The 15,804-nt window shown below is 45.0% G+C and overlaps 1 long non-coding RNA gene across 1 annotated transcript; it reads right to left on the bottom strand.

Annotated features, from left to right (window-relative positions):
• Window positions 1-277: 277 nt before the first annotated feature.
• Window positions 278-931, bottom strand: LOC118563374. The gene is made up of 3 exons (XR_004931167.1): window positions 831-931; window positions 697-760; window positions 278-632 (listed from the first exon to the last, which is right to left on the bottom strand). It is a non-coding gene; the product is annotated as an uncharacterized LOC118563374 (long non-coding RNA).
• Window positions 932-15,804: the final 14,873 nt, after the last annotated feature.

Genomic DNA, 15,804 nt, shown 5'->3' with positions numbered 1-15,804 from the left:
CTAAGGGTGGATTTTCTTTTAGGTAACACAAATGTTAAAGTTGATAATATGGAAGATCAACAATGCCACCTGGAATAACTCCAGGAAAATAATGCGGACACAGGCAAGTTCTGCTGGAAAGGAGACACGATATAGAAATTTGCACAAAATTCTATTAAATTTACATGGTTTTAATTTAACAGTAACCTGAACTTGAATGGTTAAAACAGTGGATGCATTGAAAAAAATTAAATATACAAATGTTTAAATCTCAATGGGAACCGAGGCTTACCAATGGAAGGGAAGGTGGTGAGAAGAGGAGCAACATCTGGTGAAGAAAAGGGACCACCCTGGACACTACAAAACACAGCAAACAAGGAAAGGGAGCTCCAAAACACAACAAAAACACCGCCACCAAGGGTCACCACCGCCACCACAGAAGCCTCAGTCCCTAAATGAAACAAAATTAGATCCATATAATCAACAGTGATACAATGACACTACAATATTGCACTGCATCCCATTAATTGTGCCACAGATGCCCCTGACAGCAGGGGAAAGTTCAGATAAGTCTTTTTAAAACATTTCTTTCTAGGCAAAACAGCAACGAGTGTCACTCCATGTTGAAAGCTGGTCAGAGGCTCGTCAGATGGCTAAAACAAAATAGATTATTAATACATGTTCTGATTAGTACCATGATCTGCAGTAGCTGCGTACCTGTGACTGGTGAATTACCACGCTGCCAGGTAAACAAATCCCCAATTCCACCTTCGCAGTGCAGCTGCAACAAAATGTTAAATGAAGGCTTTGTTCAACTGGTGTGGACAATACTGAGCCACATTAGCCCTTACCTTCCTGCCAGCAAACAACAGGACAGGTCAATCCAGAAGTCGGAGGAGCAACAAAGGAGTCCAGCACAATTTGACCCACGATGAGAAGCAGCTGGGTTCAGTATCACAACGCATGCAGCTTTGTGGTAGGTGGAGACCTGCTTATATGCAGCAGCCAAATTTGGCCTTAAAGTGGCAGCGTACTATTTATGCTGCTACATAAATATTTCAGAGATCATTACAGGTTGTTTAAAGTGTCAGTCTGTCCGGTGGTTTGCACACCCGCCTTGGATATCTGTTCAATGTTGGCTGGGGTGTTGCAGGGTTGATGTGCGTTTCTGACTGACCTGAAAGTGATGAGCTTGTTACCGTCACTGGGCTCGCGGTCTCCGACGCATCACCGGTGTCAGGCATGGCCGTTGACACGACTGCAGTAGGTGTTGGTTGTTTCTCTGCGGCGGGCTGCATGATGCTGGGATGACAGGCCACCATCTGGTCTGCGTGACGATTCCACTGCTGATTTGACGCCACTTCGACCTGGTATGACCTTGGGCCTGCTTGTGATGTAACCGTACCAGTCATCTATTTATCCTCCCCTTTCCGATAGTCCCGGACAAGCACCGGATCTCCCACTTCAAACTTTCTTTCTTTAGAGTGTGCATCACGGTGACACCGTTGGTCCTCCTGCGCTCGATCCACCACTCCTGACACACTCGGTTTCAGCAGGTCTAGGCGGGTGCGCAGTCTGCGACGGAGAAACAGCGTCGCAGGTGCCTCTTTTGTAGTGGCGTGGGGGGTGTTTCTGTACTGTAGCAGGAAAGCATCGAGTCGCCGTTGGACCGAAGCTGTACCCCTGGACGACTTCAGTGAATGTTTGAATGTCTGCACGAAACGCTCTGCCAGGCCGTTCGTTGCCAGATGGAAAGGAGCAGAGCGTTTGTGCGTGATGCCATTTGATTTCAAAAAGTGGGCAAATTCCTCAGAAGTGAATTGAGGCCCATTATCACTCACTAGGACCTCTCCTCCATCTGCACATCCAGACCCGGCCACCACACGTAGCTTCTTGCCAGGGATTTCATCCTGACCACGCCCGGGTGTCCGGCGTGGAGTTCGTCCAGGACGTGCTGACGTAGTTTGGGTGGGACTACAACTCGATTATCCCACATTAAACAGCCTTGAAGTGCAGACAGTTCATCTTTCCGTATGATGTATGGGGCCAAACCGCTGTCCACATCCTTGGCTGGTGGAAAACGACCAGTCGACGCCATATCGATCACCTGGGAGATTGTGGCGTCTGCTTTGGTTTCTCTTTTCACCTCGCTGCAGTGAATTGGAAGGCTCTCAATGTGTTTTATCAGAAATGACTCAACTGTCCCTTGTTTTTCTTTGTGTTGCACTGGCAGAGGCAGACGCGACAGACTGTCCGCGTTACCATGGTCAGCGGCACATCTGTAACTTATTGTGTAATCGTGTGCTGCCCAGCGCTGTAGTCTTGCAGCAGCCATGGACGGTGTCGCTTTGCTAGGGCTCAATATTGTTGTCAAGGGCCGGTGATCCGTGAGTAGAGTAAAATGACGGCCATAGAGGTATGAATGAAAACGTCTGACCCCAAATATTATTCCTAATGCCTCTCGCTCAATTTAAGCATAATTCTGCTCTGCCTTGCTCAGGGTCCGCGAAGCAAAGGCTATGGGTTGTTCTTCCCCATTTGGCAGTCGATGCGAGATGACTGCCCCCACCCTATAGGGCGAGGCATCGCAGGCGAGTATAACTGGAAGCCTGGAATTGTAATGTGTCAGTACACTTTTGCTGGATAGCTGTTCCTTTGCTTTTTGGAAAGCTTCATCACATTTCCTGGACCATTCCCACTTCACCCCCTTGTGAAGTAATGCATTCAATGGGTATAAAAGTGTCGACATGTTCGGGACAAAGCGTGCGTAATAGTTGATGAGCCCCAGGAAAGAGCGCAACTGAGTCGTATCAGTAGGCACAGGGGCCTCTACAATGGCTTTGATCTTATCATCCGACTTGTGAAGCCCTACAGAGTCAATCGTGTGCCCCAAATACTCTAGTGAACTCCTGAAGAACTCACATTTCTCTTTTTGAACTCGGAGCCCAAAGTTTTCAAGGCGACTCAGTACCGCTTCGAGATTCCTCAGATGGTGCGCATCATCTTGGCCTGTGATGAGAATATCATCAAGAAAACAATGTACGTTTGGCAGCCCTTGGAGCACTTGGTCCATAATCTTCTGGAATATGGAGGGCGAAGAGGTGATTCTGAATGGTAAACGATTGTAACAGAACATGCCCTTGTGGGTGGTGACCGTCAGGTATTTCCTAGAATCCCTCTTAACCGGTACCTGAAGGTAGGCCTGTGAAAGGTCCAGTTTGCTGAAACGCTGTCCCCCAGATAAGGACGCAAACAAATCCTCAATGCGAGGTATTGGGTAGTGTTTAGCGCACGGGGCTGGATTCATAGTCACCTTAAAATCTCCACATATCCTCACACTTCCGTTTTTCTTCATGACGGGCACTATGGGGGTCGCCCAGTCGCTGAACTGGACCGGGGAAATAACCCCTTGCTGGAGAACGCGCTCTATTTCAGCTTCGACTTTAGGTTTCAACGCATACGGTACCACCCGGGCCTGACAGAACTTTGGCTGATGGTCTGGCCTCAGTGTCAGTGAAGCTTCAAATCCTTTCAGTGTCCCCAATTCCTTGCTAAACACTTCAGTGTGGCGATTTAGGACCCTCTCCGGTGTTTCATCACTTGCCCTATTCCCTGTCTTGATTTCCCGACAGTTTATGTTGATGTTCCTTAGCCATTCACGGCCAAACAGTGGTGGAGCCTCTCCTTTTATCACATATAAAGGAAGCCTAGCCTTTTGCTTGTTCAATTTAACCCACAACTTAAGCATTCCCTCAGGCTGCAGTAACTCCCCTGTGTATGTTTTCAGAAGGACGTCTGTCTTGCGTAAACGTAAGTGTGCCAATTTGTCTTTGTGTAGTCGACTGGAGATCAAAGATACAGCTGCCCCAGTATCCAGCTCCATCTCCACTGACTGCCCTTCAATTTTCAGCTTAATCATTTTATTTTTTAAATTTTTTTATTAGTTTATTTATCAGGGACAATGCAGCGCACATTATTACATTCATAATTGTAATAGGCAGAGCCATAACAAAATGTGTAGATGTGTTGCATGAAAGGTTTCTAGCCTATAGGCTAATTTGCAACCCCAGTCCCCAGTCAGGCCTTTATAAAATACATTTTCCCAAAATGTAGCTCACATTGCACAATCATATATAAAATACATTATAAAAGACAACCATTAACAATTTACATAATCCTAACAACATTACACAAAACAACACCTCACATCCAACATAATCATAATGACTCAATGTTCACATATTTGATTTTCTTTCAGCCAATGTTTCACCTTTCTATTAAATGTTTTCAGGTCAGTTTCTATTTTTATTTCCGTTGGTAAATCATTCCAAAAACGGATCCCTATCACTGAGAAACTTGACTGTCCAAAAGTGGTTTTGCGCCCCTCTGCTATACAGTTGCCACCCGCTGCTCTCCTAGTGTTAACTCTCCGTGTATTTATTTTTGTCACAAAAGGACAGAGTACGGCTGGAGCTATATTGTTTGTGCATTTAAAAATCATCTTAAGAAAAGAAAACTTAATAAAACTATCAAAATCTAAAAGCTTATATTTCTGTACAATCAAACAGTAATGCCACCTAGTTGGTTTCTGATCCATAATTTTCAATGCTTGTTTGTATAGTGATAAAATAAGTTTAACTGTTGTCTGGGAGGCTTGGCCCCATACAGTAACACAATAAGATAAATGAGAAAGTATCATGGCATGCAAGAACAGCAAAGCTGCTTTAACATCTGCTTTAAATCTGCTTTAAGGTATATGCTGCCTATTCATTCCAAATCAGTTTAGATTTATCTGGACGGTCTTACAGAGTTTATTAATGTGTTTATTAAATTTAAGTTGGGAATCCAGAATAATGCCTAAAAATCTAAATTCCTCAACTTCCTCTATCGCTTGTTGATCTAATTTAATGGTACATTTTGCTTTCCCTCTTATTGAGAAGCACATAGATACCATCTTTTTGACGTTAAGCGTCAGATGATTTTCTTTAAGCCATATGGATATACTCTTCATTTCCTTGGTAAGGGTCTGTGCAACGATAGTTGGTGTCTTAGCTGCTGCATAAATTACTGTGTCGTCAGCATACATTTGGCAGTTGGCTGACTGACAGCATGTAGGTAAATCATTTATGTATAAACTAAAGAGCAGAGGCCCCAGAATGGAGCCCTGTTGAACACCCATTGTAGATTGTAATGGTTTTGAGAGCTCTGTGTTTATTTTAACACGTTGCTCTCTATGCTCCAAATATGAAGCAAACCAACCAATGGTATGTTCTGATAGTTTGAAGGTTGAAAGTTTGTTCAAGAGTATGTTGTGGTTCACAATGTCAAAGGCCTTTTTTAGGTCTATGAACACTGCTCCCACAACACTACCCTTGTCCAGCTTACTCTTAATGTTCTCTGTAAGGTAACAATTAGCCATTTCTGTGGAATACCCTGCTCTAAATCCAAACTGTTTAGAATTTATAAGTTTATTACTTTCAAGATGTTCTACTAACTGTTCTGTAATTACTTTCTCTAAAATTTTAGATAAAACCGGCAGTATTGAGATTGGCCTGTAATTGCTTGCTTGGCTCTTTGCTCCAACCTTGAAAATCGGTGTAATAATAGCTTGTTTCCAACTTTGTGGGAATTTACCCACTCTGATGGAGAGATTTACAAGGTGGGTTATTGGTTTAATTAAGGCAGAGCAATAAGTTTTAACAAATGCATCATGATTATCGATGATGCTGCATGTCCAGTTTTAACTGCCTTCACTTGTTCTGTGTTCACTGCTGACACCATGTGGAGAGTGAAATCAGCGTCTGAACCTGCTGATGACTCCTTCTCATCTGATGAATTTGGAGCTGTCACTTAAGAATTTTGCCTTTGTCTGCATCTTTGTATTTTCTTTGTTTTATTTGACTGTCTTGTTTTGACTTTGCCTGCTTTGTTTCATACCTTTTTCTCCTATACACCCGAGCTATGTGGCCCTTTTTATTGCAATTGTGGCATTGCTGTTCCTTGTAATAGCAGTCACGTTCATGATGATTAATCTTACCACAACGAAAACATTTGTCGCCACCCTGTGGTGCATACGCGGACACAGCATGCACTTTCAACACAGTTTTCAAATGCAGGGACTCTCACTGCCCGTGCTTCTCGAGGAGTTTCGTTTTGAACCACTTGTTCCTCGATCCAGTTCTCCTGGGATTCTTCTCCCTCCACTGCTAATGTAGAGTCCCCTTCATCCGAAGATGACATAAGTCATCTACTCGTCGCCAATTTATAATATCTTGCCAAAGATTGGAATTCACACAAGCATGACCGGACTCTGAGATGGTCACTTTTACACTGCTTTGTTCTGAATTCAGCCCATAATACATATTGGAGGTACGAGGGCACCACCTGGTGGTGCGGAGTGACACGCGATGAAATACCAATATATCACAACTACAAACAACAAAATTAATTTACAAATGTGATGGACACAAGACATGTATTAATATCCATCCATTTTCCAAACCGCTTAGTCCCTCATGGGGTCGCGGGGGTTGCTGGTGCCTATCTCCAGCGTTCACTGGGCGAGAGGCAGGGTACACCCTGGACAGGTCGCCAGTCTGTTGCAGGGCAACACAGAGGGACAAACAGGACAAACAACCATTCACGCACACACTCACACCTAAGGACAATTTGGAGAAGCCAATTAACCTAACAGTCATGTTTTTGGACTGTGGGAGGAAGCCAGAGAACCCCGGAGAGAACCGAGGCATGCACAGGGAGAACATGCAAACTCCATGCAGAAAGACCCAGGGGTGTACTCGAACCCAGGACCTTCTTGCTGCAAGGCAACAGCGCTACCCACTGCACCACTGTGCAGCCCTGTATTAATATCAATTTTGAAAAATCCATCATATTCAGGGGTTAAAGCAAAAACAATCAATTTGACTGAAAACATTTTCTAGTCAGCCCATATATTCCCGGGCCGTGGACGTCATGCCACCTTAGTAACCTCATTTGCTTATTGTAACAAGTCCACTTTAACCAAATCTGACAGTTCCATTGACAGTTCCTGTATCTCTCCCACCTTCCAGCTTCAGAGCCTTTGCACCATCAAGGACAGCCCTCTGCATAATCTCCTTCACTTTCCACATCCATAACATCACCTGGTTAACTTTCATATTTGCAGCATCAAGCAAGTTCTTCCTTCGCAAGTTTTGCCAAACTGGTCCACAGTCCACTCACCTTTCCACTTTACAATTTCAAAACCCTCCATAAACTGCAGCTGATTCAAAAGACAGCAGCTTGCATCATTGCATCATCTTCTTCACACCTGTACATTAACTCTACTGTAACATTCAATATAAATCAATCCTATATACTCTGTGTCCCCACCTCTCGCTCATTGACTGCTGGAGATGGTCAACAGCCCCTTCACGACCTTCTTTGTTACAAAAAAGCGCAGGTGGAATATTTATGATTTTTCCGAATCAGACCCAGTCAAACCGGGACATCGTTTCACATTCTGACCCTCCTTCTTCTTCTTAAAAAAAAAGCGCGTGACTACCGCTACTTTCATTCATGCATCTGTGGTCAGTTTGAGATTTTCTTTTAAAAGTTAAAATTATTGAACACCGATAAACCTCAGACTGGTAGATTTCCGCTTTGCAAAGACCCGCCCTACTCTCCTTCTGATTGGCTAATGTCCTAGCTCTGCGAGATTTCATTGGTTAAGCGCAGCTTCTATTTAAAATCTTGAATAAAAAGTCTACACAGAACATTTTGCGCTCATTTTCCAAATGATGAAAGTCCCTAACAGCGACGGAGAACATTAAACCCCTGATAATATTACTTATTCAGATCAGAAGGGGGAGGAATGTATCCCCCCAGGGATAAAACGCGAATGACCAGAGGGGGGGATGTCACAACCAGAGGGGGGGGAGAATCCCCCCATCCCCCCCAGCAAATCGCACCCTGTATATATGTATATATATGTATGTATGTATGTATATATATATATATATATATATATATATATATATATATATATATATATATATATATATATATAGATATATATATATATATAGATGTAAAGCGGTGCATAAATGTTCCAAAAGGGGGTGCTGTTTTCTGCAATTCCTGGCACTACCGCAATTCTAACATGTTTGTCCTGCTGGGGACACCGTAGTGCAGGGGATTTTTTGTGCGCGAACGCTGTATTCCTTACAGTGTGTTTACTGCCTGTAAGGTGGACGAAATAAACGCGCCAAGGTCTTCCCACAACTAAGAGCCCTGTGTCCAGTTCCTCTTCTGCACGGAACACATCCCACCTTCACCCAAAAGAAAACACAACGCAGAGTCCATAGGGTGTCTTCTACCAGCTGCAGGTTTAAAGAGGGAAAGCCTGGGTTACATCTTGGTGCCGTGACCCGGATTGTGGTTCTTGGAGACCAACAGGTTGTAAGGGATTTTTTTTTGTTTGAAAAAAAAAAAAAAAAAAAAAAAAAAAAAAAATTTATTTTGGTTGACTGTGCCAGAATCACATTTCCAGTGTATTCTTTAAAGCTTTGAGTAAAATGTGGTGTTAATCTGTTCTATGATAGTGATGTGAAGAAAAAAAAAAAAAAAAAAAAAAACCCTTTCCAGCCAGCCATTGAAAGGGGTCGTGGTGACTCAGTATTGAATATTAATACCTGTTGTTGTGACACTTTCATTTTCTTACACTCTTTTAAATGTATAAGATGTGCTGAGCAGTGTGTTGAATTCTTTTGCTGTTATTTGGTACAAAGAACACTATAGTGAACTTTTACAAACATAGACACAAGATCTGTTGTGCCCATAATTATACCTAAGAGTAAAAGAAAGAAAAGACAAATATGTGGCATAATTACTCAGTTGAGCCTCTGAGCCCAGGATCTCTCGCAGGACCCCAGCAAAATAACATCAGTGCCATTCCAGGTCACACACAACCGCAGCCATGGGCATGTGAAGGGCAGATTACTCCTCCTCCTCCTCCTTTGTCTTTCTATAGTGACCAGTACCCTGGCCCTCCACAACCGTCTCCTCTTCCTCCTCCTACTGCCCCAGCCGCACCATCCCACCCTGGTCATCAAAGCTATTCCATGGCATTCCAAAATGCATCTCAAGTAGCACAGCAGCCCAGCACACAACTTCCAGGGGCTGATAACCAGACAGGGCAGCTTTTGGGACACAGCATCCACACCTACCCAGACCACCTACATTCCACCCCGTACTCCCAGACTATCCAGGTAGGCCTTCAAATACCACCAATGGCAAGCTATTCAGCTGCTCCGCTTCCCCCAGTAACGGGCAGCCGTTACCCAATTACTCAGACCCATGCACCAAATTTCAGGGCCTCATCAGCTGTGAATGTCAGTAATCCTGGTGCTGCTGCACAGTCCATTGCGGGCTCCCAGCCTAGACCCACATTCCAGCCCTCTCAATCTGTTGCACCTATTTATCAGGGTCGCACTCAGGGGGAAGCACAAACACAAAATATACCCGCTGCAAACACCGGGGCCCCCAATCCGGCTTTAATTAGTTCCAAGTTTGCCTCATATGGAGCCCCCAACCACCTTGGGCCTGAACAGGCCGTTGCACCACAGCACATGCAGCCGCACGCATTGGAGTTGAACACATATGACCGCTCAGGAGCTGCCTCATACATTCCTCGACCCCCACCTGCTGCCATGGCCTCGTATGCATACCAACCTGACCCTCAGTTAGATGACTCTGGGAGGACTACCATCGGTCCACGCCTCCCCCAAGCAATATATGGTGGTTTCCTGCAGACACACCAAGGTAAAGAATGTGCAAGTCTTTACTGGTAATGCAGACAGTAAGATGCTGGTGGAAGACTGGATCCGTGATATGCAATACCTGTTGGATGCCATTGACCTCCCCGCACATCTTCGCTTCTCCACAGTGGTTCGACACCTCAGTGGAGAGGCCAGGAAACTGGTTCTCAACCTCCCCCCCAGTGACCAGACCCCCGAGAAGGCATTTAACGAACTGAGGGCAGAATACAGTGATACTCAGGGCTTGTTAGATCCTTTAGCTGACTTTTATGAGCGGAGCCAGAGGTCATGTGAGTCAGCCTGCTCGTATGCCATAGCGCTGGAGGCAACCTTGCGAGCTGTGGAAGAAAACCAGAGGGGTGGTAGGCCCTTTCCAGATCGAGATAGTAAACTGACTCGCCAGTTTCTGAGAGGGCTGATAGATGAACAGGTATATGCACGAATAGCTCCAATGAAGCCCATGTTACTGAGTTTTAGAGAACTGCAGACTGAGTTGCGAAATATGGCAAGAGAAACAAACAAGTTTCAGCCACAAAATAAAATAAAGAAGACATTTACTCAGGTGCAGATGACCTCAGAAAGCTCAGCTGGGAATGTGGAAGGAAAACGATGCACTTCCGAGCTCTCTGAACTGACGGAGATTGTCAGAAAATTAGCTCTTAACCAAGAAGAGCAAATGGCCAAGCTGTCCAAACTGGAAGTGAGTATAAAATCCTCTAAATTACTCCCTAACACGTCTCCTTCATCAGCACGTTCCACAAGCCACAGTTCAAGTGTTACCTGTCATCGCTGTGGAAATCGAGGACACATAGCTAGATTCTGTCGAGCAGTACTTCCTGACTCCACCTCCACTGGGACTCTCCTCGCTCAGTGGGAAACCTCGGCAGAGGAAACCAGCATGCACCCAGCTCAGGGTTTAAACGCTTAAAGCCCATGGTAGCAGGGGCAACCATGGGCGAGCAGGAAGCCCCACACCCAGATGATAAAGGCAATGCTAAGAGAGCAGAGGGAACCCCTCTGGTGGGCCCAAGAAATGAGGGAGAAGTGGAGATAAATGGCATTAAATGCAGAGCTCTGATTGACTCTGGATCTCAAATCACAAGCATCACCCGTAGCTTCTGGCACAACCACCCAGACCTTCAAAAACAGAATCTGCAGCCATCAAAAATAACTATAGAAGGTGCTGCTGCTCAAAATGTGCCTTATTATGGTGTCTTGCAGATCAAACTTAAGGTCTTTGGAGAGGACTTTATGACTGTCCCCACATTTGTTGTCCCCGATTCATAATATCGCTCCTCAGTGCCTCTGCTCATCGGAACCAATGTCATCCGTGCATCTAAAAGTCGCCTACAAGAAGTTTACGGTGTTGAGTTCCTCCACAGGATAAAAGAAAGCCATCCAGAATGGCATTCTGCTGTGATGGAGGTTGAAAACACAGAAGAAGATCAGATGCACGGCATGGTTGGCCCTGCTGTCTTCACTGGTCGGGCTATCTGTATCCCTAGCGGTAAAGAGGTGGATGTGAAATGTAAGATTAAGGCGGGCCCTCAGAAAAAAATCTATACAGCACTGATTGAAAGCCCTTCTTCCCCCCACCTCCCCCAAGACCTACTTGTGGCTAAAGTTCTCACAGATGTAAAGAGGGGATATGCTCCAGTCAGAGTCATGAATATGTCCCAGAAAAACATCACTATTAAGCCCAACACTCAGCTTGCCACAGCTTTCTTGGTGGACAAAGTGGTTGAATCCTCTGACACAAAAGGAGGCAAACATCAAAGTGAAATGAGAGAAGAGCCGTGTCTGAGCCTGGGTCAAGTGGTGGCTGGTTTTGAGGTGGACCTGGTTGGAGCAGCAGTGGAAAATGAAGACCAGCGTGCTCTCCTCAGGAAATTGGTGGAGAAAAATGGGGATGTCTTCTCCCAGAATTCTATGGATTATGGCCATACAAAGACTGTGCAGCATGAGATCCCTCTTGTAGACTCAAAGCCATTTCGACTTCCATATCGTAAGATTCCCCCTTCTCAGTGGCAAGAGGTGAGGAACCTACTGACAGAGATGGAAGCTGCAGGAGTTATCCGGCAGAGTAAAAGCCCATATGCATCACCAGTTGTGATTGTTACAAAAAAAGATGGGTCGATAAGGCTTTGTATTGATTACAGAAAACTGAATTCCTGCAGCACACGCGATGCATTTCCTCTGCCACGAATTGAAGAAGCATTGGAGGCACTGGGGCAAGCTAAATACTTCTCCACACTGGATCTTACATCAGGGTACTGGCAAGTGGAAGTGGCAGAGCATGATAAACACAAAACTGCATTCAGCACGCCCATGGGGCTTTTTGAGGCCAACAGAATGCCATTCGGGCTCCAGAATGCCCCGTCAACGTTTCAGAGGCTCATGACGTGCTGTTTTGGGGATCTGAATTTCACTCACCTGCTCATTTATCTTGATGACCTCATAATATTTTCCAAAACATTTGAGGAGCATCTGGAACGCCTCCAGCTGGTTTTTGATCGACTGAAAGAACATGGTTTGAAGTTAAAACCCTCAAAGTGTCAGTTGGTGAAGAAAGAGGTACAGTATCTGGGCCACATTGTGTCTGCGGAGGGAATCAAGACAGATCCAGAGAAGATCAGCAAGGTTAAGAACTGGAAAACACCCACTAATCGTAAAGAGGTCCTGCAATTTTTGGGATTTGCAGGGTACTACAGACGCTATGTGAAAGGTTACTCCACGCTGGCTGCTCCCTTGTACCGTCTCACCTCTGGCGATCCCAGAAAGAAAAAGAGAAAGACCCATAAACACACTGATTCTGAGCAACCATATCTGTGGACTGATGAGTGCGAAGAGGCATTTCAGCATTTAAAGGATAGACTAGTGACAGCGCCAATACTAGGCTATCCAGACTACAACCTACCTTTCGTGCTGCAGACTGATGCTTCTGGGGAGGGACTGGGTGCTGTGTTGGCTCAAGTTCAGAATGGGGTTGAGAGGGTCATAGCTTATGCCAGCAGAGGCTTAAGCCCACCTGAAACCAGATATCCAGCACACAAGCTGGAATTTCTGGCCCTAAAGTGGGCTGTCACAGACAAGTTCTACGACCATCTATATGGACGTTGTTTCTCTGTCTTGACTGATAATAACCCCCTCAAATATGTTATGACGACAGCCAAGCTTGACGCCACGGGGCAGAGATGGGTGTCCCAGCTATCGTCTTTTGAGTTTGACATCCAATACAGAAGGGGACAGAACAATGCAAATGCTGATGCTCTTTCACGCATGTCCAACCAAGAAGTCACACAGACCTTACAGTCATGCCCTCATCATGTCAGGGTCACTGAATCAAAGCCTCCAGGGCCCCAGCATACATTCGACAACACTGCAGTTTCAAAGGTGCCAGATAGCTGTGTTATTCCAACAGTGAATCAGCTGTATTTGGATGTGGGAACGGATGCACTTCCAGCAATGACAATTCAAGAAATCCGTGCAGAACAGAAAGACGATTCCATTATTGGCCAAGTTCTGTATTTCAAAAATAATAACAAAAAACCGCCTCGAAGCGTGAGGATCGGCATGGGAAGACATGGGAGCCTTCTCATAAAAGAGTGGAGGAGGTTGGTGGTCAGAAATGGCATCCTATACAGATGCATCACAGATGGGCAAAGAGGACACATTGAGCAGCTCATTTTGCCAGAGAAGCTGCGGGTGGTGGCTAAAACTGCTCTGCATGATGATTCAGGTCATTTAGGCTTTGAGAGAACTCTACAGCTGATAAGAGAGCGATTCTACTGGCCAAATATGTCCCATGAAGTCAAATCATGGTGTGAGCAGTGTGAAAGATGTTGTCTTAGAAAGACCCCCACAAGCAGTATTGGAGCCCCTCTGGTCAGCATCCACAGCAATGCCCCCATGGAGCTTGTGTGTGTAGACTTTCTCTGCCTGGAAAAGTCAAAGGGGGGAATTGAAAACGTACTCGTTGTAACCGACCACTTTTCTCGTTATGCTCAAGCCTATCCCACCAAAGACCAAAAAGCACGCACTGTAGCCAAGGTTCTGTGGAAGAATTTCTTCTGCCGGTTCGGTTTTCCAGCAAAGCTCCATGCAGATCAAGGACGCAATTTTGAGAGTGCAATTGTAAAAGAACTATGCAAGATCACTGGCATCACTAAGACTCACACCACTCCATATCACCCACAGGGCAATGGGACCACTGAAAGGTTCAACCGGACCCTAATGAATATGCTGGGAACTCTGCCACCTCACCTAAAGCCCAGGTGGCATGAATATGTGGATGCCATGACCCATGCTTACAACTGCACAAAACATGACTCAACTGGATACACTCCATACTATTTAATGTTTGGGAGACATCCCAGACTTCCAGTGGATCTGGTGTTTGGGACCTCAACCTCAAGTAACCAAGCGGGCTACAGTGACTATGTGCAGACACTCCATGACTGCCTGCTGGAGGCTTATGCACAGGCTAATCACAGTTCTAGGATTGCCAAGGAACAACAAAAGAAGTACTATGATCAAAAAGCAAATGATCAAGTGTTCAGCCCAGGGGACCGGGTGCTGGTCAAAATATGTCATGTGGAAGGACGACAGAAGCTCGGAGACAAGTGGGAGCCATGTCCATATATTGTGGTGAAGAAACAGCCTGAAATACCAGTGTATGTGGTACAACCGGAGGATGGTGGCCCAGAAAGAGTGGTTCACAGAAACCTTCTTACCCAGTGCATGTTTATCCCGGTAGAGGAGGAGGACAAACCTACAGCTGAGGAGGAGGAATCAGATTTAGATCTGAATGAGACAAGGTTAGAAACAGACCTGCAACAGAATGCAGAGGCAGTCAGCATGGAGGAAACTGGACCATCTCTGCAGCTTGGAGAAATGAACCAAAACGACAAACAAGCCAGCCAAGAGGAAGGGGATAAGGCAGGAGAAAATGCATCCCATGGCATTTCAGATTCACTGCAGAGCAGTGGGATTCCAAGAAAAAACCCACCCAGGGCCAGACGTCCTCCCAAAAAGTTGTCGTATGAAGAAAGGGTCACAAAAACAGAAGAGGAGCAGCAGAAGATAGAAAGAGGATGGAAGCTGTGGCAGAGGGAAAAGGCAAAGAGAGCTCAAAGACACACATAAACACTCAAAGACACACAACCATACATATCATACAAGATAAATCTGAGCAGTACATTTTATTGTTGATGAAAAGCCTGTTTAGGGCTCTTTCAGTTAATTCTTTTCATGTTCTGTTTTGTTTGATGGCAGAGACGCCATCAAATAAAGAAGGGGTAGATGTAAAGCGGTGCATAAATGTTCCAAAAGGGGGTGCTGTTTTCTGCAATTCCTGGCACTACCGCAATTCTAACATGTTTGTCCTGCTGGGGACACCGTAGTGCAGGGGATTTTTTGTGCGCGAACGCTGTATTCCTTACAGTGTGTTTACTGCCTGTAAGGTAAGCAGCAGCTCTGCTAGCCCGGTGTAAAATATATTTTACATTAATATGGAGCTATTTCTATTTGGTCAGTTTGCCAGTTAAATACAAATTGCATTTTGTATTTGTGATGTTTGAATATTTTGTAAAAAAGAAAATGTTTGAATGCTGACAGTGTGTTTACTGCCTGTAAGGTGGACGAAATAAACGCGCCAAGGTCTCCCCACAACTAAGAGCCCTGTGTCCAGTTCCTCTTCTGCACGGAACACATCCCACCTTCACCCAAAAGAAAACACAACGCAGAGTCCATAGGGTGTCTTCTACCAGCTGCAGGTTTAAAGAGGGAAAGCCTGGGTTACATATATATATATATATATATATATATATATATATATATATATATATATATATATATATATATATATATATATATATGTATGTATGTATGTATGTATGTATACATATATACATACATACATACATATATATATATATACATATATACAGGGTGCGATTTGCTGGGGGGGTGGGGGGGATTCTCCCCCCCTCTGGTTGTGACGTCCCCCCCTCTGGTCATTCGCGTTTTA

Source organism: Fundulus heteroclitus, chromosome 6 (assembly GCF_011125445.2).
Source record: "Fundulus heteroclitus isolate FHET01 chromosome 6, MU-UCD_Fhet_4.1, whole genome shotgun sequence".
Lineage (NCBI taxonomy): Eukaryota > Metazoa > Chordata > Actinopteri > Cyprinodontiformes > Fundulidae > Fundulus > Fundulus heteroclitus.
The sequence above is the reverse complement of the archived record's forward strand: the minus strand, read 5'-3'. Positions and strand labels throughout refer to the sequence as shown.